Source organism: Delphinapterus leucas, chromosome 9, assembly GCF_059928025.1.
Source record: "Delphinapterus leucas isolate spDelLeu-1000000601 "Yukka" chromosome 9, BTC_Dleu_Yukka2, whole genome shotgun sequence".
In the NCBI taxonomy this organism is placed as follows: Eukaryota; Metazoa; Chordata; class Mammalia; order Artiodactyla; family Monodontidae; genus Delphinapterus; species Delphinapterus leucas.
The window spans coordinates 110,039,135-110,062,988 of record NC_143137.1 but is presented as its reverse complement, the minus strand read 5'-3'; the positions used below and the strand labels follow the sequence as shown (position 1 = coordinate 110,062,988).

At 40.8% G+C, this 23,854-nt stretch overlaps 1 long non-coding RNA gene across 1 annotated transcript in view; it reads right to left on the bottom strand.

The window, feature by feature from the left end:
• Positions 1–4,574: 4,574 nt before the first annotated feature.
• Positions 4,575–23,854, bottom strand: part of LOC149748479 (uncharacterized) — a 75,381-nt gene continuing 56,101 nt past the window's right edge. Inside the window, exon 3 of the long non-coding RNA XR_016394447.1 lies at positions 4,575–23,514. This is a non-coding gene — a long non-coding RNA (uncharacterized LOC149748479). The remainder of the gene's footprint in view (positions 23,515–23,854) is intronic.

Below are 23,854 nucleotides of genomic sequence, written 5' to 3'. Positions count from 1 at the left end.
GCAGGAAGCACGTCAGGCCCCGAACCTATGGACACCACACCTCCTTCACACGCTGTCATCTTCCATTCTGCTCCTGTTTTCCCCAGCACCCCACTGACGGCTTTGGCGGGCATCGGTGCTTCAGCAGGAAGCACGTCAGACCCCGAACCTATGGACACCACACCTCCTTCACACGCTGTTATCTTCCATTCTGCTCCTGTTTTCCCCAGCACCCCATTGACGGCTTTGGCGGGCATCGGTGCTTCAGCAGGAAGCACGTCAGACCCCGAACCTATGGACACCACACCTCCTTCACACGCTGTCATCTTCCATTCTGCTCCTGTTTTCCCCAGCACCCCATTGACGGCTTTGGCGGGCATCGGTGCTTCAGCAGGAAGCACGTCAGACCCCGAACCTATGGACACCACACCTCCTTCACACGCTGTCATCTTCCATTCTGCTCCTGTTTTCCCCAGCACCCCATTGACGGCTTTGGCGGGCATCGGTGCTTCAGCAGGAAGCACGTCAGGCCCCGAACCTATGGACACCACACCTCCTTCACACGCTGTCATCTTCCATTCTGCTCCCGTTTTCCCCAACTCCAGCCTCAGAATGCGCTGAGGCCTGTAGCCTAGTTACGCCAGCTCAGAACAATGATGAGCACACCTTTTTCCAATCACCTTTCCTCATGCTCCCCATGCCTCATACTGCCCTGCTTCTTTATTCTTTATGCCACAGATACCCAAAGCCCCTTGCATTTGGGGAGGCGGATTTGAGACCTATTGTCAGGTCACGTCCTCGCTTGGCTGCCCTGTGAATAAACCTCCTCTTTGCTGCAAACCTCAGCATTTCAGTGTTTTGGCTTGCTGCGCCTCAGACAGAATGGTTGGGAGCAGTGGTACAGGTCCCTTGCCTGTGAGGGAAGCTGCTTCCTAGTGGTCACGTTGTGGATGTTTTCTCCTCTCGGGGTGGGGGCCGGGCAGACATCCTGCTCTTCAGGAAAGGGAGAAACGCAGGTGCCAAACCCTTGCCCTCAGCATCACCGTCACCTAGGAACTTGTTAGAAGCACAGAATCCAGGCCCCACCCAGAACTACTGAATACCAGCCTGCATTTAACAAGATCCACAAGAGAGGCATACCCATATTAAAGTTGGAGAGGCACCAAGCTGTCATCGTCTTCTCCACGGCTAATGAAAACGAAGCAAAGGTTCATCCCGAGCCGACTCTGCCTCAGTCACCTGGATATCACATGAGCTCATTTCATCCTCTCCAGAACCTGCAAATGACACTGAGGGTCAGAGTGGTCTAGCACCCAAGGATCCATAAAAGAACATGACCAATGCTCACTGGAGCCCAGACTTCCAAAAAAGAAGGCCCCTGAGCACAGCATGGCACCACTGCAGCCCAAACCGTGGGCCTGGAGGGTAGGCCAGGCTCCCCACGCAGAGTTCACACCATCCAACAGATGCCCACAGCAGACCGCAAGGCGATATGAGAAGTAAGTTCTGATTGTGGAATCTCTGAATTTTGAGATTTGAAGAAAAAAATCTGTTTTCGGGGGATGGTTAAAACAGTTCTACCAAGGAGTAAAGAGAGGGCATCTCAAGGCCCCTTCTGGACTTAGAATTTAATGCCTACTTATTGAGAAATGCTCCGTGCATTTGCTCAGCCCTACGTCGAGATGAAGTTCTCTCTCTGTGCCGTAGAAGCTTAGGTTCTAAAAAGGCCACAGAAATGGGTGAGACCTAAAAAATGCCAGAACAATGCAACGGCCTTAATCAGACTGTCTTTGCTTTGCCTTGCTTACAAGTCACTGACTTTAAACTGAATATGGTGTCATGTCTTTATGTTTCTTGAAGCTTTTTTTACAAAAGATCATATAAAGATATTCTTCCATGGTAAGACTTTTATAATGTATTTTTTTCTTAAACTGGAGTGTGGTACATTTACCCTCCATCGGATGATTGATTATAGCTCACCTTGCTTTATTAAGGATACCACTAGAGGCTTCTATGTCCCTACTAAAAAAAATACATTTTCAGGCCCATTCAAACCAATGAAAATCCAAGATTTCAGAGCACAAGATAATGAAAATTCTCTCTATCCGCGTCTTTTACTACTTTTAACCTGTTAACAGTCCCTACGTGTGTCAGATGAAAGGTACTGTCGCAGGAATTGACATCGTTAACAGCATTCCATACAGGTAAGTCTTGCTTGCTCCAATTTCTCAAAAAGTTGGACACATTTACTGCCTCTATGACATCTCTAGGGTGTGTGGAAGAAATAAAAAAGAGGCCTGTGCAATGTATTTCTCAAAATATACACACAAAGAATTTGCACATACAAACAGGGAAACCTTATAAATAATGTATGGGGAGCAACGTAATGTCAGTAACGGAACTACTCATTTCGAAAGACAACACGGTCACCAAGTGTCCCCTCACCAAAACTGACTGGGAATTTTTAGGGGTCGCCAAACCAGAGGTGGAGATTTATAGGAACCTGAGATGTTTGAAAAATGGTTTTGGACGTCCTCCTCGAGGAAGGCAACAAGCGCCATCCCAAATTGCAAAAATGGCTCCAGGTTGACTCCTTGTGTCCTCACTCTTTGTAGTGTAACATTCCAACTTCTCCCATCAAGAGGCAGAGTTGATTTCCCCACTCTTGAAGTTAGGTGACTTGCCACGGCCAATAGAAGGCAGCAGAAACGATGGTGTGCCAGCTCAGAGCTAGGTCCCACAATGCTTCTACTCTCCCTCTCGGAGCCCTGCCACCCCCATGAGCACAAGCCCCAGTTACTAGCTGGGGCATAAGAGGCATGTGGCCCAGTCAGTCCCCCGGCCCGGCTACAGCCAGCCCACAGCTGACCCCACAGGGGTAGCAGCAATTCCAGCCATGATAAGCAGGGTTGTGAGGAAGAATTAAGAGCATAAGCGTATGCTATTATTTATAAACCACTTGGTCAACCTATGACATTATTTTTCAAAAGCATTTTTGTTATTTTGAATCCCTGCGTGGACATATTGAAAACAGCACTCCAATGATTGCTGGAGAGCAAAGGATGCAACCTGAAATTGAGAGTAAAATATATTAGTTTATCCAGATTCACATATTTGTATAAATTACTAGAAAATCATCTGAAGAAAAACAGACCCGAATGAAAAAAATGTCCAGGGTCAGCTGGGGAGTGGCTGTGTTTGGGAAAGTGGTCACACCAGGGACTCTTCAACAGGAATGGTAATGTTTCACTTCACACAGTAGCTGGAAGACACAGGAGTGTCTGCGATGTTATAATGTGAGCACGTTGCATGTAAAAGCCATTGCTGACCTCATCTAGGGGATCTGATGCGCGGGAGCTGGTAGTGGGTGGAGGCATCCAGAAGGTGGTGGTAGAAGAGGAACGTTGTACACGTAACGCCTAAGGCCTGACCAGAGGACGACCACTGTTCTAGAAACTGGACACAAATCCAACTTCTACGGCCAATCTTAGAAGACAAACTGAGGCATATTTAAAGTTTTAACACTTTATGTGAGCAAAAATAGATTCAATTCAGGCACCACAAAGCAGAAGAGGTGAGGAGCACTCCAGCCACAGGAGCTGCAGAGATGTTTATTTTAAAAGGGCAGAAGCAAAGCAAGGAAATGACTGATTTACTATGGCTTTAACGCCTAGTTGGTCGTTTGTGACTGGTTGTCCTCAGCGGTTTTCGTCACCCTGAGGCGTTGACAGGCTTAGATTTTGGTTGGTTTACGTAGGCAGCCGCATCACTAGAGCCACTGCAGTCTAACGGCCTCCTTGCAGGGTTAATTTACTGACACCAATCGTCTGAGTCCTTCCTCTCACTCAGTCACTTCACTTCCTACGCCTCAGTTTCTCCTCTGTAAAGTGGATATTCAGTAGTAAATTCTCGGAGTTGTCAGTACAAATAAATAAAGAAAGTGATTATTAGTAACCACAATCATGTCCTGAATGCACGGAACACGTCACCGTTTGCCAACCACCGTGTCAAGTCAGCAGAAACTACAGAAATTCTCTCCGCAGAAATGAAGGGCTCTCCGCAGAAATTCACACACCCGCGCACCAGGTAACGGACCACAGGCAAACGTTCGCTCAGCCTCTCCTGTGTCCCTCGCGAAGTGCACACTCCTGGGCGGCGCGAGCACAGACACTTAGCGGGAGTTTACTTTTAAAATGCGCTGATACCATCATGTCTCACTTTTGTTTGGATCAGTCAGCAAACGCATTTTCGAAACCCCAAATTCTCCACATCTCCTACCTTTCGCGCCGTCCTAGTCTCGAAGCTTCCACCACTGCTCCTCAAGCCGGGTCCCCGTGGGAGGCGGGGCTGCGTGCTGGCGCACAGGGCGTGCACTGACGTCCTCGAGCCCCGCCCCCACGGCCCCGCCCGGAAGTTTAAACCGCCGCCCCGCGTCTCGCGGGGCTTTCAGGCCGGCGCCAACAGCCGGCGATGCGGGGGCGCGGGGTCGTGGCATGGAGGGGGCCGGCGTAGCTGGGGCCCGTGGCCCTGCGTCTTCCGCCTGCTACGCGGGTCCTGCCCATGCTGCGGCGCCGCAGCCGCCGGGCGGTGGGCGCCCGAGGGGCCGGGAGGCGAGCAGGGACCGCCAGGCGGCTGTGGGCATCGTGTCCGCAGCCAGCGTCCCCGAGGCCACGCTCTGGTCATGATCACTCGGTGAAGCTGCGCCGCGACAGCGTGGCCGACTTCTGGCGCTGTGAGGACCTGTGTGCGCTGCAGGACTCACTGCCTCTGCCCGCCGTTCGCGCTTCCCTGCGGGAGGGCTGCTGACTTCAACACCGACCGCCTCGTGGGATAGACTGGACGCCGCTCTTGAGCACCCTCTGCCCGTGATCTGTATCCAGAGTTTCTTCCAGCCACGGCTTGGCGAGACAGGTTTGTAGTTCCCGCTTCCAGGGGCCCTCATGTGGGCGCTGAGAAGCGAGGTTTTAGATGGTGCAAGGTGGAGGGTGGGCACTAGAACCGGTGCCCAGTGCCCGGGTGTGCGTGCACTAGACGGGGCGTGCGGCTTAGGACCCCTGCCAGCTCGGTGACCCCGGCCGAGTGCTTTAAGGCTTCAAGGTCTCAGTGTTCTCATCTGAAGCATGGGCTTAACAGGACCCACTCTCTGTGGGGGTTACAAGGGTGCACTCTGTTAATGCTTGTAGACTCTACAATGTAGAACACTTAGCACAGTTTGGAGCGTCGTTAATAGTTGCACAGATGTTACCTGGTGTGTTGAATGACTTTGCCTGGTACAGACCAAAGCGATTAGGAAATTGATATATCCCAGCTTCATTTCCTTTCCATTCAAACAGGGCTCAGGAAAAAGAAATTTTTTTTCAATAGTATCCTATAGTGGAAAGAGCACCAGTGTGAAGGCAGCTTAGGGTTCGAATTCCAGGCCTTATGCTCACTGTGGCCTGGGCAGGTTTCTTTTCGCTACAATCCCCACACTTGTAAAATGACATTAAAAACCACTCTTTCTGTGGGTTCTTAGAATTAATTAAGCAGGTTATGTGTGTAAAGTATCCTGGCACTTGAATGAGTTGTCAGAACCAAGGGCTGCTGGAGATGACGCTTCTGCCCTAGGTAAGCTCCCCTTCTACTGGGTGGCAAGTAAACACAAGCACAGTAGTCAGTGTTCTGGAAGAAGTGAGTTCTGGTGCTACAGAACATAGAATCTCTTTTTTCTTTAATTTAATTTTTATTTTATATTGGAGTATAGTTGATTTACAATATTGTGTTAGTTTCAGGTGTACAGCAAAGTGATTCAGTTATACATATATCCATTCCTTTTCAGATTCTTTTCCCGTACAGTTTGTTACAGGATACGGAGTAGAATTCCCTGTGCTATGCAGTAGGTCCCTGTTGACTATATATTTTATATATAGTCGTGTGTACATGTTAATCCCAAACTCCTAATGTATCCCTCCCCACCATCTTTCCCCTTTGCAGAGCACAGAATCTTGGAAGGGAAAGTTCAGGGTAGGCTCCTTGGAGGAGGTGCCATCCTTTCTAAGGATATGTAGAAGCTCCTGGGGTGGCAGGAGGGAGCAGTGTGTGTCAAAGTTTGAGAAATATAAAAAAATATGGCAAAACTCAGGCACAGGACTGGAACTCAGGGTTTGGGAAAGCAATGAGAGTTGATACTGGAAACCTAGTGGGGCCCCACAGAAAGGGGCCTTGTTTGTCATGTCAGAAGTTTGGATGTTTATCCTGAAGGCTGTGGGAAACACCAAAGAACAGTGAAATGGAATTCTGGTTTAGAGGCTCCCTGGGACTTCCATGTGGAAGGCAGTTGATTGGGTGCAGCGTGAATTGTAATCAAAGGGTCCCACTTAAGTTATAAAAGGTGGGACTGGATTTTGCAGATCTGAGAGAGAATGGGTGAGGCCTGGTGACCAGTTAGAAAAGGGAGGGCAGCAAGTGTGGGTGACAGTTTACAGCTGCATCTTTTTGTGAGATACAGAGCACAGTAGAGGGGGATTGGGGGTGGCGAGAGGACCTTACTTGATCTTCAGTGCTTTAGAGGGACCTGGTAGAGGGGCCAGGTCTGGGCCCAAGATACAGATCTGGGCTTTCTGGAAGAACAGGTGTTTGAAGGCATGGGAGAGACTTAGGTTATCCACAAGAATATCCAAAGAATTATAGGTCTGAGAGTTTTTTAAGTGGGTATATTTGAGGATGTTTATAAGCTGAGAGAAAGTAGCCAGCAGAGGAAGGGTGTGAAGATCTAGGAAAGGAAATGATTGTTCGTTTGTTTTCGAAAAGCTGAATACTTATCGTGTGCCTGGCCCTTTACTAGGATCTGGGGTTCACACCATCTGTTATCTCTCCTGCAAGGACAGTTCAATTCATCCCCTGGTGAACAGAAGTCAGATTATTCTTTGCATCCCATTCAGGTGTAAGAACTGTTCTGTACCTCTGAAGGGACTTTACTTAAGCAGAGTAATAAGTTAGAAATCAAAAGAAATTAGAGCTGGAAGGGACCTTAAAGGCCACTGTACTTAATTTTGCCACATATTTTACATTGAATGTAACAAAAATTTATTGTTGAGCCCATTCTCTTCAGAGTTCCTTCACTGAACTTCCTTTATGTCTTGCATCCAGTGGGGCTAGCTTGTAGATTTTGGCCTCCTCTTAAATTTGCTTCTTCATCCATATTACATTTTGCCCAGACTATGGCAGAAACTCCTGGGTGGTTTTGCAGCTCCTGGGCTCAGCTCCTCTAAGTTCATCTGCCTACTCGGGTTGAGTGATCTTGTAACATAAAAAGCTATGCTTAAAATAATGCTGCTAATGGCTTGCCCACACAGAGTTAGTGCATACTAGCCACCCAGCATTTGCCCTGCCTAGAGGCGTGTAGTCTGAACTGTGCTGGGCCAAGCCTCATGGGGCTCTTTTTTTTTTTTTTTTTTTTTGCGGTACACGGGCCTCTCACTGTTGTGGCCTCTCCCGTTGCAGAGCATAGGCTCCGCACGCGCAGGCTCAGCAGCCATGGCTCACGGACCTAGCCGCTCCGTGGCATGTGGGATCTTCCCGGACCGGGGCATGAACCCGTGTCCCCTGCATCGGCAGGCGGACTCTCAACCACTGCGCCACCAGGGAAGCCCCGTCATGGGGCTCTTTGGCCCTGAGGAAGGGGAACTTTTGGGGATCACTCCCTTTATCTAATTGGTCCTTCAGCAGCGGGGCACCCTTTTCTAATCAGCGGAGGCACCCTTACTCAGCCAGTGGTAGTCCCAGGCCTCATCACCTGTGGGATAAAAGCCATGCTCGCTCCCAGGCTTGCTTCTGCCAGCATCTCTATTTTCCTTTGTGTCTCTTCTCACACTTGGACCCCTGGCCTTTAGTCGTCCCCACCTGAAGTATTTACAGTGCCCAGCAGGAGTCAGGCTTGAGTGTCTTTTCACAGATGTTCCCTCTGCAGTTAATGCACCTCCTACTCCAACTCTGCATAGCCTCATCTTTCTAGATTCTACTTCAGGGTTCTCATGAAGCTGTCACTTAGATATAACTTTTTGCCTCCATAGGCACCTCTATGCATAAAGGTTATGTTTATTTATCTCATGTGATTGAAATTTTGAGTTTATACATCTTCCTCCTTAACGAAGGCTTTAAGGGCAGGAGTCGTTTCTAATCCTTAGCACAGAGCAGATGCTTTTTTTCTTTTTATTTAGGTGCTTTTTAATGATGATAAAATGTATGGTTTAAACCACTCATTTTACAATATTTTTGCTTTAGGTTGTGACAGAAATGAAGTTTACATAAGTCGTGTTCCTGAGATAAGAAATAAAGATGTGACCTTCCAGTTGTGTAAAGCTCATGAAGGCTGTAAGTGCATCGGGTGCGCTAAGGAACCTGGAGCTAAGTGGGCTAGTTCTGAGAGAGAGAAACTTAACTATGTTAACAAAGGTAAGCCTTCATTGTGTCCTGCCAACCTTTGATAGTTGCTTTTGGGGCAAACTAAAGCAATAAAATTTTAAACTGTTCCTCCCTATTAAAGGGATTGAATATTTGGCCACTTTGTTGCACCTGTGTCTTGCGAATTGTCCAGTTGGAGACGGAGGTTTCGAAAGTGAGTTTCAGTCTTGTTTAAGTCTCTTCCCATCGGACTGGTCTCGTGATTTCCTACACACCATGTCTGTCTACCTTTTCCTGTCTACCTTTTCTTGGTGTTGTGCATGCGTGGATTGTCTCCTGTACCTGCTCAAACCTTGGTCCATTTTCATTTGTATCATGGAAGTTTGTCATGCTGGATACTGTCAGAATTAATCTTACTTAAGTTTGTGTTAAGCCACAAACCACACGTTTTGTATATTTCCTGTTTTTTGTGTTTGTCTATATTTTTATGGTTTCTCTTCAAGAAATATTATGGGAAGGGAAATAGCAAGATGTAAAGAGCAAAAAAGTCATCATTCTCTTTAAATTGTTAGAACATCTATCTGCAATCATAATTGTAATGCACTGTGGTATGTGTTCAAATAGGAAATATATGTAACGTCCCGTAGGAGCAGCAAACTCAGTGGTGTTGGTGAGGGTGTATGATGGACCTAATCACAAAGCAGGTGATTCTTGATTGGGGTCCTGAAACATTAGTGTACATTCCCTGTGTCCATTAGTGGTCTGAAGGGGTAAGGAAGCCTGCCTTTCAATTTGAGGGAACAGAGGGTTTGAGGTCCTCCCTCTTCTATTGCTCTAGCAGCTAATAAAATACTGGGTTTATAGTTGACATTTAAATCGCTGATTGATCATCAAGATTGGCATGTATCATTGGAACTGAAAATCGGAAGAGTCTTAGGCTCTTTAGGTTTTTCTTTTTTTTTCCTTTGTCTCAAAAGTATGTAGTACTTTACTGAGTGGTTGGGAAGAAAGTTTGCAGTATCCAGTGTATTCAGTTTTAGTACTAAATAGAATTAAACTGTTGCTGTAAACTGGAATAACTTTGTTACTGACAAGCTTTAGAATGCATCAGTTCATCAGTTACCTGTTTGGGAAGATTGTAGTTAATGATTTTAAGAATGTGGCTGTAAACCTCCAATTGACTCAAGAAAAGCAAATAAGTCAAGATTGACAAATGTATAGGCTCTTCATCTTACTGTGTGTGTGGGTTTTTTTTTTTTTCCTTTTAGTTATTTGGCAAGGTGTAAAGAACTCTATCACTCTTAAGACAGTAAACTTCACGGGGTATAATCTGACATGGCAGGGAGCAGATTACATGGCCAAGATCTTAAAGGTGATTTTATGTTTAAACTTTCATGAAAACATATGTGATTGAAGCACATTAATACATTGACACAGATGGCAGTTAATTTTTGTCTTTTGATACCTGTGAGTGCATCTTTCATTTTGTTGAAAGAATAAGACCAGTTTTCAGTTTGGGATTCTACCATTTAGTAAAGATAGTCCACTTAATTTTAGAAATAGGAGATTTAATATATAATACATAATAATACTTCTATGTATTTTTAGTTACTGAAAACATTGATTTTGATGCTGTGAAGAAACTATGCCATTATAGTCTTCAAGATTTTAATGAATCAAGTGTCTATTAGCTGCTGTAGTTTATAAACTAATAAACATCACTACATCGGCAACTTGTAAATACAGTTTTTAAACTAATGCCTTAACAACTTTACAGTGGTTATAATTACTGTATTTAGACCTAAATTATTTAATAATTTGACATGAAGTCTTTTTAATAGTTTGATGGTGCAGATCAGGGATAGGTAAACTATGGCTGGTGGGCCAGATCCAGCCCGTCGCCTGATTTTGTAAAGAAAGTTTTTTGGAACATAGTGGAACCCATTGTTTACATGGTAGCTATGGCTACTTTCAGCCTACGCCAGGGGGGTTGAGTAGTTGCAACAGAAACTGTATAGCCCACAAAGCTGGAAATGTTTAAATTTAGATTTTAGAAATTGAAAAATTCTTTGAGCCTATACAGGGCAAGTCCATTGACCCCTCGGGTAGAGAACAGTCAAGAACCTGGGTGCCGAAGCCAAATGGCCTAGGTTCAAATTCCCTTTCTCCCTTTTCATAGCTAGTGACCATGGACAAATCACTTAACGTCTATGCCTCATTGTGAGGTTTAAATGAACTCATTTGTATAAATAGTGCTTGGCACATACTAAGCACTGTGTAAGTGATTGCTGTTATTTCTGCTTGGAGCTTTTATAAGCCATTGTTAATAGGAAAATGACACTAATGATTTTGCTTTTAGAGTGTCAAAGGCACTTTGAGTCTTTTATGTTTTCAAGAATGTAACAAGACTTTTTTGATTTAAAGTCAGTGTTCCCTGTTACCAAAATTGATTTTATGAATATAAAGAATTGAATGTCTTTAAGACAAGACTTGTGGTTAAATGTCAAACCATTATCTTCCCAAGGCACATCAAACTGCTGTGCATAGTCCAGGCCTCTGAAGTTTGTGTCCACATGCTAGGTAGCATGTAAGATCCATTTTGTAAATATAGTTTTAAAAATAATGCCTGGGACTTCCCTAGCGGTCCAGCAGTTAACACTCTGCGCTCCCAATGCAGGGGGCCTGTGTTCGATCCCTGCTCAAGGAACTAGATCCCACATGCAATAAGTAAAAGATCTGGCAGGCTGCAACTAAAGACCCGGCACAGCCAAACAAAGAAACAAATAAATAAATAAATACTTTTTAAAAATAAATAAAATTCAATAATGCCTTAGGAGTTAGGAAAAGAAAATATTAGAACCTATTTAGCTTTGTATCATTTAAAAAATATCTGTGTAGTTTATAATGTACCTAAATTATATGTATAGAACTTTGTGTATATAATTTGTTAAAAAATAAGATGCATATTAAAAAGTTTTCTTATGGGTTGCCCAGTCAGGTGTTTGGAGACCATTGGAGGACAGAATGATGAAATTTAGAGCCTCAGCAATGATAGAATTTAGAATCAATTCCCTGACTTAGATGATAAGGAAAATAATTCTTAGACTGTAATTGAGTTATACAACTTTACATAACTGTTCAAAAACAGGTCATCCAGTGGCTGGAATCTAATCACTGACCGACTAGAATGTGGGTCACTGGACTCGTAAAGCAGAACTGTTTAATTTCTCAGCTTGATTCTTCTGGCATATATGCGTGATATGTGTGTGTGTAAATCTCTGACATAATAAGCCATACTCAGTAGGCACATCCTGTTTCCTTATTGAAACATCTTAATTTTGTCCCATTAAATCTTTGAAGTGTCAGACTATCAGAAGGCATGAAGAAACCTGGGCTGAGAGTCTTCGTTACAGGAGACCTGATCTTGACTGTATGCCTGGTTTGAGGCGCATCGCTCTGAACTGCAACAAGCTCATTGGTGACCTGGGTGCTCGTGCTTTTGCAGAATCTCTTAGTGAGGATTTATGGCTTGGAGGTAAATTCTTAAATTGAAAATACTGAATTTTTAATATAATATATGCTTAGCTTTTGGCATGATACTGTTGTGATAGGACTTTTTTTAAGGCCTCATTTTTCTGATAGCTTTTATGTTGCTTTTAAACTTTCTCTAAGAGTTACATATATTCTTTACAGAAAATACAGAGTAACAAGAGAACAATTACCTATAAATTTAATACCCAGACATAATCACTGTTCATTTTGGTGTATATATTCTCAGTCTTTTTATTGTTTTCTATAAATATATTTGTACACTTAGGGATTACAAAAATAGAATTGTAGTATACTTGCTATTTCATATTCCTGCTTTTTTCACTTAATGAGGTATCATGTAGTGTTCCATCATATTGATGTCCCATAGTTTAATCAATTCTTTGCAATTAGATTGAGACAGTTTGCTTTTCCCTGTCAGAAACAACGTGAATACGTTGTATATACATCTCTGTGTCCATCGGGCTTACTTCTGTAGAATAAGGTACTACAAGTGGAATGACTAAGTGTGACATATTTTTAAGACTTTTCATACACATTGCCAAATTACCACCCAGAAAGGCTATGCCAATTTGTAGTCCACCCCAAGAGTGGATGTGAATGAAGCCTGCCTCTCACAAACACTGGCTGGTAGCACTTTTAAAAAACCGTAAGACTACAAAAATGAGTACCTCTCCCTTTTTTATGCAAGTGGGATTACTCCAAATTTTATAACTTTTTTCAGTTAATTCAGTATGACCATCTTAGCAAGTCAGTAAATTTGCATCTTTTTTTTTTTTTTTTTTTTTTGCGGTACGCGAGCCTCTCACTGTTGTGGCCTCTCCCGTTGCGGAGCACAGGCTCAGCGGGAATGGCTCACGGGCCCAGCCGCTCCGCAGCATGTGGGATCTTCCTGGACCAGGGCATGAACCCGTGTCCCCTGCATCGGCAGGCGGACTCTCAACCAGTGCGCCACCAGGGAAGCCTTACTGCATCATTTTTTTTGTGACCCTTCAGTGTTCCATTATATGAATATGCCACAGTGCACATAGCTTATCCGATCTTGTATAAAAGGTATGTCCAGTTTTTCAGTTACAGATAGTACTCTGATATATATCCTTACCTATATCTCTGACTATTTCTTTTGGATCAAAAGGGTATAGACATTTTAAAGACTTCTCTTACAGAATCTTGGCTTAATCTGATAGAATAACCACATTTTGTTTTATTTTGTATTCATTTGATTTACTGGTGAGGTTTACTGGCTGTTTGTATTCATTTGGCTAGTTGGTTAGTTACACCAGGTGTCCATTCTTCTGTAGTGAGAGTTTGTAAGGGTTGTATCATATGCTGTTAGTTCCATATGTCTGACTTGCTATTTCTGTATGTCATGGAGTGTTGAAAGACTCCAGTTATTTTAATGTGATGGTCCACTCAACACTTAAATGACTCATGATAGTTTCCTTTCATGTAATATTTTTTAATACCTGTGCTTTTGCGATGATCCCTTTTGATTAAATGAGTAGGTTGTTCAGCCCCAGAACTACTAGAATTCATGATCATTTGTTCTGGTTTTTGTCTGACCTTTTACCGTGACAGTTCTTGACCATCATACTTTCATGATAGGTTTTTAGTGTGTATTCTCTATACACACATTGTTTGAATTTGTTAATTGTTTGTATCCTAGAAAACAGTACTTTTCTAATGTTTTACTTCCCTTATGGTTTGAGCAGATAATTTACTGATTAAAGTGATTTATACTTGTAAATTGTTCTTATCTCTACTCTGAATAGAGGTGAACCTAGATACTAAGCCTGCTTCCACCAAGAGCATTATTTGCTTCTTGTGCAACCTCTGAATTCTTGCAAGGAGTACTTTATTCATTTGTCAGTTTCACAAGTAATTTTTTTAATACCTTCTGTGTGCCAGATACGGGTTTAGGCACTACGGATAAAGCAGTGAACCAGACAGACAAAAGTCTTGCCCTCATGGAGCTTACATTCTAGTGAAGGAGTTCAGATAGAAATTAGTAAAGCGATAAGTAATATCATTTTAGAGAGTAGGAAGTGCAAAAATATGTTAATGTAAGAAGAGTGAGGGGGGGGCAGGTAGGACTCCATTGGACAGGTTTGTTAGGGGCCAGCTTCACTGGAGAAGTGGCATTTGAACGGAGACCTGAATGAAGAGAGGAGCAAGCCATGGAAGATCTGGGGTAAGCACATTCCAGGACAAGGGGGCAATGAATATGCAGGCATGTAGGTGGGTGGCGTATTTAAGGAAAAGCAAGAAGGCCAATCTGGGCAGAGTACTGAGTGAAGAAGAATGTGGTATGACATGAGGTCAAGGAGCTAGCCAGGGGTCTGCTCTTGTAAAGTCTTGAAGGCCAGAGTAAAGATGTGGATTATTCTAAATGAGTAGAGGGTTTCAAACTGGAAGAAGGCATGATCCAAATAGTATCTGAATAAGGTGACCTGGTATAGAGAATGGACTTGGGAGGATAAAGAAGAGAAACAGGGAGACCAGTTAGGAGACTATCACAGTGGTCCAAATAAGAGATGTTTATGGCCTAGGTTAGGTTGGAAGTTTGCAGCAAGTGAAAAGTGGTTGAATTCAGGTTGTGTTTTCAGGGTGTAGCTAACAAGACCTGCAGATAGATTAGTTGTGAGGTATGAAGGGAATAGTAACAAGGAGACAAGTCGTTGATGATTATGTGTGCAACTGGGTGGTATTACTTAGAAAAAGGGGGCTGATGGGAGGAGCAGCTTTTGAGGGAATATCAGGACTTTGATTTGTTATCTTAGATGCCCTTTAGGTATCTAAGTGTCTGGACAGTGCTCAGACTGTACTTTCTATCCAAAGGTATCCAAAGCCACTTTAGATGCAAAATGTTTGAAGTTGACCTTTGCTGCTGCCAAAATAGTAGCCACTGGGGGCAGTCTGCAAGATGGCATCTTAGGTTTCTGAGGAAGAAATTAGAATACACAAAGGGGTATTAAGTATATAATTACATAATGTAGATTTCATATTTAAATTTATGGGAAAAGCAATAATTAGTTGGCTTTTGGTTTTAAATGGAAATAGACACTCATTGGGAAATAATTACTCTAACTTCAGTTCATTTTACTTTAGATCATTCTGTGATGAAAGCAATTATCAAAAAAGTTCTCCAGATGGAAGGAGTGCCAAGTCAGACATACATAACATGTTTCAGTTCGCTCAGAAGAATTTCTCTTTAATGGCTTGTTTTTCTTTCTTTCTTAAAAGAATATTATCAAGGTACTTTCTGCCATCTTAAAACTAAGTTTTTAGTCAAATCAAATGGCTTTTCTGTTTTTGAAAATGTTGTGTGATGCTTTAATTTAGGTTCCCAGAAATGCAGATTGAAAACCTTTTAACTTTTTATTTTCTGGAACATATTATCGTTAGTCACAAATAGTCTTTTCTTTTTTTGGTGATAAGAATGAACAGCAGGAGCAGCATTTGTGAAACCAAATCTAATATGAAACTGACTCTTTCTTGTGAGTAAATTTGAATTTTGAAACAGCAAAACAATAAGGTTTGATATAAAGCAAAATAAATATTTTATGTTTATGATCTGCCAATTTCCCAGAAAGAGTTTTGTGGTGACTTTAGTTATATACCAGATACATTAAAATCACCAATGGACAACACATCTTTTATTCAGGTTCCCTCTGAAAGTTTTAAAAATGTGTTGACTTAATATCACTGAACGGTTCGCTTTAAAATGGTTAAAATGATAAACTTTCTGTTTTGTGTAGTTTACCACAATTTTTTTAAAATGTGTTGTTTGAAGATTTTTGGGTTTTATAAAGGTATTGTATTAGCATAAAAATGAAAAATTTAAAAGACCACCTCTAATTGCGTTATCCTATCTAGCAATATTTACTTTTTTATTTTGTCTTCCTGCTGTCTATAAACATAATTCCACATAACTTCAATATAATTTGCCATCCTTATCTTTTCATACTAAATTTAAATTCTGTGATTCATAGTTATACTTTTTAACATTGTATTCACAAGGTTTCATTGAGTTGGTCAGTTTTTTAAATTGGTGAACAATTGGAAATAACCTAAAATAAACTATTGGAAACATCTTCATAAATACAGCTTTTTTTTTTTTCTACTTAAAGATGTATGTTTTTGATTCTCTGTTAATCAACTTGCTTGGACAATAGTGTATTAAATAAGTTGTTAAGAGTGTTTATGAAGTCAAAAAAAAGCTTATGATTGTCTGCCAATTGTTATTTCAAGAGAGTGATATTTTAATAATCAAATAGTACATACAAAGAAGTTAAGATTTGTGGTATCACACTAATTAGATATTATTATTAAAAATTTATATCATGTGTACAGTATTCTTAAAATAGCTAAGTTGACTTTCGCTATGATATTAGAAATGGAAATATATATATTAATAAAGCATGTATATTAGGAATTCTGTAAAATTAGTACCTGGTGGTATATAATAGGGCATCATGGAATGAGAAGAAAACAGTTAAACGTTTTTTTTTTATTTAGCATGATGAAACAAAGTGGAAATATAACTGAAATATACAAACTCTTTGAGCTATTTTAAGAGTAATTTTATTTCTTGGGCTTTTTTTTTCTATTTGCCTCAGTTATTTGGAGACATAGAGGTAAGCCAGTCAGTATCTGGGTATATACCTAGATCCTGGTGAGTATAGGGTGAAATAATGGTGTGAATTGTGTCACATTTATATTGTCATTTTGTATGCCTAAAAAAAGATGGGAACTTTTATTAGAAATTTTTTTATCTCCTAACAAGAAAAGTATAATTTAAAAAACTTTTAATACAAATGTATTTGCATTCGTTTCTGAAAGTAAAGGAAGGGTATACACATACAAACCACATGCATACAAACATTTTTTTGACTGTAATTAAGTTAAAAAACACAATAAAATAGCACAAAATGAACTGAGCTCCTATATATTTTTAAGAGGCATGTAAATCACACAGGATCGTGTGGTGATTATCAATAAGCTACACTCTATGAAATATTTGTCCTATATTACCACATACACTCCATTTTACCCTGCATCCTAATGTTGCTAAACTATAGTAGAAAGCAACAGCATAGCACAGGGAGATCAGCTCGGTGCTTTGCGATGACCTAGAGGGGTGGGATAGGGAGGGTGGGAGGGAGGCTCAAGAGGGAGGGGATATGGGGACATGTGTATGCATATGGCTGATTCGCTTTGTTGTGTAACAGAAACTAACACAGAATTGTGAAGCAATTATACTCCAATAAAGATCTATTAAAATAAATAAATAAAATAACACAAAATATAGTAGCTTTGAAGGATAAATATAACCATTTTAACCTATGATGTTTGTTTTCAGTAAATTCAAATTAAATATTTAAATGTGAATTTTAATATGTGGCTTGTTGTAAATAAAATATTAACACGTAGGTCTAGTTTTTGCAACCAAATATTTCATATAAAGATACTTGCCTCTTTACTACTGAAATATAGGATAAGTCTCCACATTTCACTCTTTTATCCAGTGGGTTTCATTTGTGTTTTTGTGTGTTTTCTGTATGAAATCAAAGGAGCAGTGAAGGTTGACAGGCTTATAGGAGAGTAACATTGACTCACCTACCACCCAGCAACTTGCAGCCTTATAACTTTTATTGTTTTCACATAGAAAAATTCATCTTAAATTGAAATTTTGGTCTAATTCTGAAGATTCTGTTTGGCAGAAGTCATGGGTGTATCTGTGTTTCTGTGTCCTTGAGATTCAGAAATGCCAAAGGTGTTCTAAGATTCAGTAAACTTGAGTGTTTCTGCATAATACATAAAATGTATCATACTTCGGGAGTATTTTAAAAATTTATTTTTGCATTTCTGCACATCTCAATACTTTTGTTTTAGTTAAAATAACTTGTTACTGTAGAGAACTTATATTTTTTAAAAATGCTGGCTTATGTAAAACCTTTGTACAAAACAATCCTCTTTTTAATGGCCTTGGCATCATTGTCAAGTCCCTGTTTGATTCCTTTCAAAGTGTACACATGTGACAGTTGCTCTGTAGACCTTTGGTGCATCTTGATTCCTTCGTTTCATGCTTTGTCAAACATAGGCTTGGCCGCAAAGCAACCTGTAAGTAATGGAAGGAAACACTCTGCTGGTAAAGAATGTTATGGTCCTGAACCTCTACCACCTGGTGTGTCTGGTTTCTGGCCGTGGCGTACTGCAGAACGTGCAAAAAGCAACAGGTAACGTGTTTGCATTCCCTGTCTTTTTCAATCATTCAGAGTCCTTTATTTTGGAACTTCTGTTATGTGAGCGGTCTCTGGTGCTTTCTATAGAGGAAAAAAGATAACTCACACATGGCTTCTGCCTAATGAGCCCTCTAAGGAAGAAAAACAAAAAGTAATTGGGAGTTTCAAGTTGTTTCTCAAGTGTCACAACAGAGCTAACCCCGTGGGAGTCTTGAGGAGACTAAAATTATCACCAATTGTGCATGTGAGAAAAGTTTCATTAAAGGCAGGTGTAGTTGCGTGAAGCCCTACAGCACAGAAGTAGGAATTTGGATATGTACGAATGGGCAAAAAGACATTTTAGACATGGGAAATAGTTTAATACAGAATGGATGAAAATTATGCATTAGACCTTTTCTAAAACAACTGGCTTATTAACTCAGTAAATCAGATTTAGTGAGTCAAACTAGCTTTACCTGATTCCTTATCCAGGGGATAGCTGTTGAGAGTAATTTTTGTCACAGAACAGTAAATAAAATGGTTGAACTATAGCTTTAGGCTTGCTAAGTGAAATAGATTGCTCTAGATGATTTTCAAGTGACTGACTTGGTAGTATTCACGAAATTGGGGATTAACAATTGCTTAAGAAAACAAAGAGAATTGATTTTAAATAGTACTTGAAGTAGTTACTGTGTAAAATATCTGTTCAGTTGCTCATGTTAAATGGATGTTTATAATCCCCATTCGACAACCGACTACTTTTTTGCAAATGGTAATGTGAATTGCTGTGGCATAAACTATAGTGTTGAATCCCCAGTCTTTGCACTTGAGTTTAACAACTTTGTGGTTTCCTATCTTCTTCCTGAGACACTTAATCTCAGGTCCATCCTCCTCACACAGGGTGGTAAATTAGAGAATGATTAATATCACCATTTAAAGAAGTGAGACTGAAATCTCAAGCATCCTGAACATAGGAACTGAAGGGGTCTCTCAGCAGTTCAGAGAGTTATTACCGAGCCAGTCAGCTGAATTCTGGTCAGTTTTCTCCATAGCAGAGCCCTCCAGGTCCTTGTTTTGAGCTTATTTATTTTTATACACAATTCTGTGTGGATACTGTACATAATAATAAATAGTTGTATTAACTGGGTTTAACTGGTGATGTATTTACATGAAGATCTAACTTCGTTTTGTTGATATCTTTTTAGGGGCTTTCCATTCATCAAAGCTCGTGATGTATGTAATCCGTTGCTGGTGTTTAGCTATCATATTTATGATATATAGGGCTTGAATTGGGAAAGGTGGATGGTCATTCTCCTTGCTTTTTAAACTGACAGAGCCTTACAAGAAGCATTTCCCTCTCTGAAATAAATCCATGTAAAACATGTTTGGTCACTCTCCCAATGCAACTGTGTAGTTGTGTGGATTTGGCACACAACTGGCAGCCTTGTGGTTATGCCTGTAAACAAGGAAGCCTGTTTTCCAGTCCGCAAATCAGCTGTTACCCAGTGAAACGAACTTGAGTGCCATTTCTGACCCCTCACATGGAGCTCTCATACTGAAGAATGTTCACATGTTTTCAAGAAACGTTGTTTGCGGGCTATATGTACAAATTCCTGATCTGAAAGCCAATATAAAGCAACATCTCCCAAACCTCTGCTCTCTCACCAAGGCCACACACATTCCCTCGCTTATGGCCTCATGGCAAGCTAATACTGTCAGTATCAGATTCTCCTTCCCAGTGGTTCTGGGAGACTGCATAGTTGCTCTGTGAAAGGCACCACTGCTGAGGTTGAGAGAAGAGCATCTTGGGTGTCAGTCCTGCCCTTGCATGCCCAGAGAGAGAGGTGTGCACCTCGTTCTCCTGTTACGGTTTTCCTGTGCTGCAGGGTTTGCTGCTTGTTGTCAAAATGATGTCCTAGCGACTTGTCTTCTGCGTGGTTATATAATCCCAGCACACTTCTTTATGATCTGTAGACTTTTATGGGGTTGTGGCCAGGTCAGGTTTTAAATGTTTGGAACTGTCCTATTAAACAACATTGCAGTGGCAGTGAGTCTTGATGGGAGAATTGTATTACTGTTACCCTAGTTTTGGCTTAAGTGTGGTGAGAAGATGAAATTTTTGATGGGTTAGTTTTAGTTGTGTATGTGTATGTGATTTCTTTTTTAAAGTTCTAATGTCTGTTATTCCCAGCTTAGATATGTTGACTTTCTGATTATTCATCAGTCCCTTTACTGATGTATTTTCCTCTGAAAAACTACATTTTCTTCCAGACTGTTTGTGTCTGATGGTGAAGAATAAATTTTTCATTTGCAGTATAAAGTTGATCTGAGAAAAAATGTTTACCTTGGCTCTTCACTTGGCTTCTGTGAAAGAAACTTAATAAAATAATATGGGCAGTTCCCATTACTAATCCTAACCATGTACAACAGAGGTCTGTACAGTAACATAGCAAAAATAAGTTCCTGTAATTTTACTTAGTCATTGCCTGTTTTAGACTAAGGAGCAGTGAGAGACATTTATAAATAATGATACCTCAGATCACTTTTGTTAAATGTCCTCTAATATTTGGATATTTGGATCTGGCTTGTGTTATCTTTTTTTACAATCTTGTCTTCTTTCTTTGCACTTCAGTGTAACAACTCTGTGATTTCCTGTCTTCTTCTTCAGACACTCAGGTCCATCAGAATTTCCTGTGACTGTGACAGTAGAGAGTCCTTCCTCCTCAGAAGTCGAAGAGGCCGATGATTCCTCAGAAAGTGTTCAGGAAGAGCCAGAGAAAATCCGTTTGAAACAAGAAGCACTGCAGGTACAAAGTTATCACTTTAAAGCTATAGAGAAGATTATTTTTCAAATGGAAGCCTGATTGCAACACGGCACAGCTTGTGTGAGGGTTCTGTTTTCCCCTCCCATCTGCATTGTATCCCCTTGAATGGTTCCTTAAGCTTAGACCAAGGTGAATGGTGGACATTTGAACTCTAAGAAATAAAAATCAAAACATGTCGTTAGTAATATACTTTCCTTTCCTCAGAACCTTAGTATATTAGATTTAGGTGATGTATGTAATCAGTTGCTGGTGTTTAGCTGTCGTATTTATGATACAAATGATAGCTAAACACCTATCACTAAGGTGATAGTGACCATACGATAAAGAAATTGAGTTCTGAATGAATATAGTCAGCTGATTCAGTGTTCTTGTTTTACAGATGAGAAAATTGACAGTTCTAGTTGAACTCTGTTTTTATAAGAGGAAAATATGGCCTCATTTTAAATAAAAGTAAAAAAAAAGTTTTGATGTTGATATCCTCCTTTCCTAAAATAAAAAATATCAAGAAGCTACATTCTATTACCAACTAAACCTGACCTCTAATGTCATTCCATACTTTTGTTTGTATGGACAGAAAAGAAAAATTGATTTTCATAAGAAATTTTTGTACCTCAAAAATAATATGTTTCTTTTTTTTTCAACTTTAATGCAGAGCTGAACATTTCTAGTAAATAAAGGAACAACATTTTGGGGGACCTTGTCTTTGTGCTACAAAGTTCATGTTTAATTTTTTTAAATTATTTAATGTGATTTTCTTTTCATATGAAACATGAAACTTGACAGGTTTCAGAACTAATTATCCCATTATTGTAGGACTATGGGAATTACTCTTTGGTTTTCAAAAGAGAGTTAGATTTTTATTTTTTTAATTAAAATTAATGATAATATAGAGAAATTTTAAGAAAAGAACTTAGAAAATTATGAAATGTTAGAGTAGGAGAAATCTATAGTTCGTGTAGGGTTACCCCCTTTCGTTTTATAAATGAGCACCTACAATTTGTAGCACGTAGTGGTTTATTAGTAAATGGCAGAGTACGACAAGACCCTAGAGCATCTAACCCGCCTTCCTTGTCATTTTAGATGTGATGTATTCATTTCCTTCACGAATAGACCAGGAGATTGTATTTCTAAAAGCAATGATAGACAATGGGGAAGACCAAGAAGTTTAAACACTGGACCACAGAATAGCAGATTCAGAAGGCACTGAGAACCCTTTTAGCTCTTCTCCGTTTTCACAAGACACTACAATGATGGTATCAAAGTGTTTAAGTATATAAGCCCACAAGAATCAAGAGATTTCAACATAGTTTTGAAAGACGGAAGACAAGTGGAAGAGTGTGAAACTGAAGCAGTAGAACAGAGGAAAAGCATCACCTAGAATATGCACAGTGAACACCTGCAACTGAGGAGGATTCTGACCCCACCTGCAGAAGTAGGCCCATGCTCAGATGCGCGTGTAGGAGAGAGGGTGGAGTTAGTTAAAAGTGTGACTGAAATAGGGGAGCTCATTGAAGGGTTGTGTTTGGAGGAGTGGACTCCCAGCCCCGCCCTCACACTCCTGAAATGAGATGATTTCATTTTGAAACCAGTGAAACTGGCGAGAACTAGGGCAGCTAGTGTGAGTTTTTACACCCTAGAAAATTGTGTTTGGGAGAGATCCTATTACAGTTACTCCCCGCTTTTTCCTGCATAAGAAACCAATCAATCGTTGACTTCAGGGAGCTTCCTGCACTCATTCTTAAATAGAAAAGTAACTGTCATTTGCCTGATAGTTGAGTAAAGCTTCCAACATGAGAGGGGGAAAAAGAGTGAAAACGTATCCTAGTAGGACCAGGGACAATTTAGGGAACAAAATAATTTAAGAAAAAACCCTAATTAGTATCCTGAGAGAGGTTTAAAAAGAGCTAGCAACTATAAAATAAGATTAGGGTGTTAATTAAAAAGAGAATGGTCAGAAAGCAAGAGAGGTCTCTTGGAAATGAAAATATGGTTGCTGAAATAAATTCAGTAGGAATTTAAAACATTTCTCAGTATATAAAAAAGAAAGACATAATGGAAAATGTGATAGAAATATGTTAGAGAGGCTGCATCTGGGAGATCCAACATGTTACTATTAGATACTCCAGACCCAGAAAAAAAATGGAAGGAAGCTGTCAAAGGGCAACAAAATTCCCCACAGCTGAAAGTAGACATCAGGCCTCAGACTGAAAATAGTTACACAAAATGAGCAAGAATAGACTCATACCTAGGCACCCTTCATTGTGAAACATTAAAATACTGAAAAAATAAATTAAAATAGAATAAAATACTGAGAGGATACATCCATTCCCGAGAGAAAAATACCGCCCACCTAAAAAAAAGAGTTAAGGGCTTCCCTGGTGGCGCAGTGGTTGAGAGTCCGCCTGCCGGTGCAGGGGACACGGGTTCGTGCCCCGGTCGGGGAAGATCCCACATGCTGCGGAGAAGCTAGGCCTGTGAGCCATGGCCGCTGAGCCTGCACGTCCGCAGCCTGTGCTCCGCAGCGGGAGAGGCCACAACAGTGAGAGGCCCGCGTACTGCAAAAAAAAAAAAAAAAAAAAAAGAGTTAAAATCTGACCTTATCATACTTGTCATCAGCACCATGGATCCTGGAAGGCATTAGAAAGATACCTCCAACGTTTTTCAGGCACATAATTTTCACCCTAGGGGTTTGTATCCAGCCAAACTATCAGTCATAAGTGGAGGCTGAAGAAGATATTTTGTACACAAAGAAATTTGAAAAATTGACCTCCTGTGCTACACCTTAAGCTATTTATAGAAATAATCCAGCACAATGAGGCAATAAACCAAGAAGGAAGGTAATAGGGGATTCGGTGCAGATTGCAGCTAGCCTAGAGTGGAGAGGCTTCTATTGAT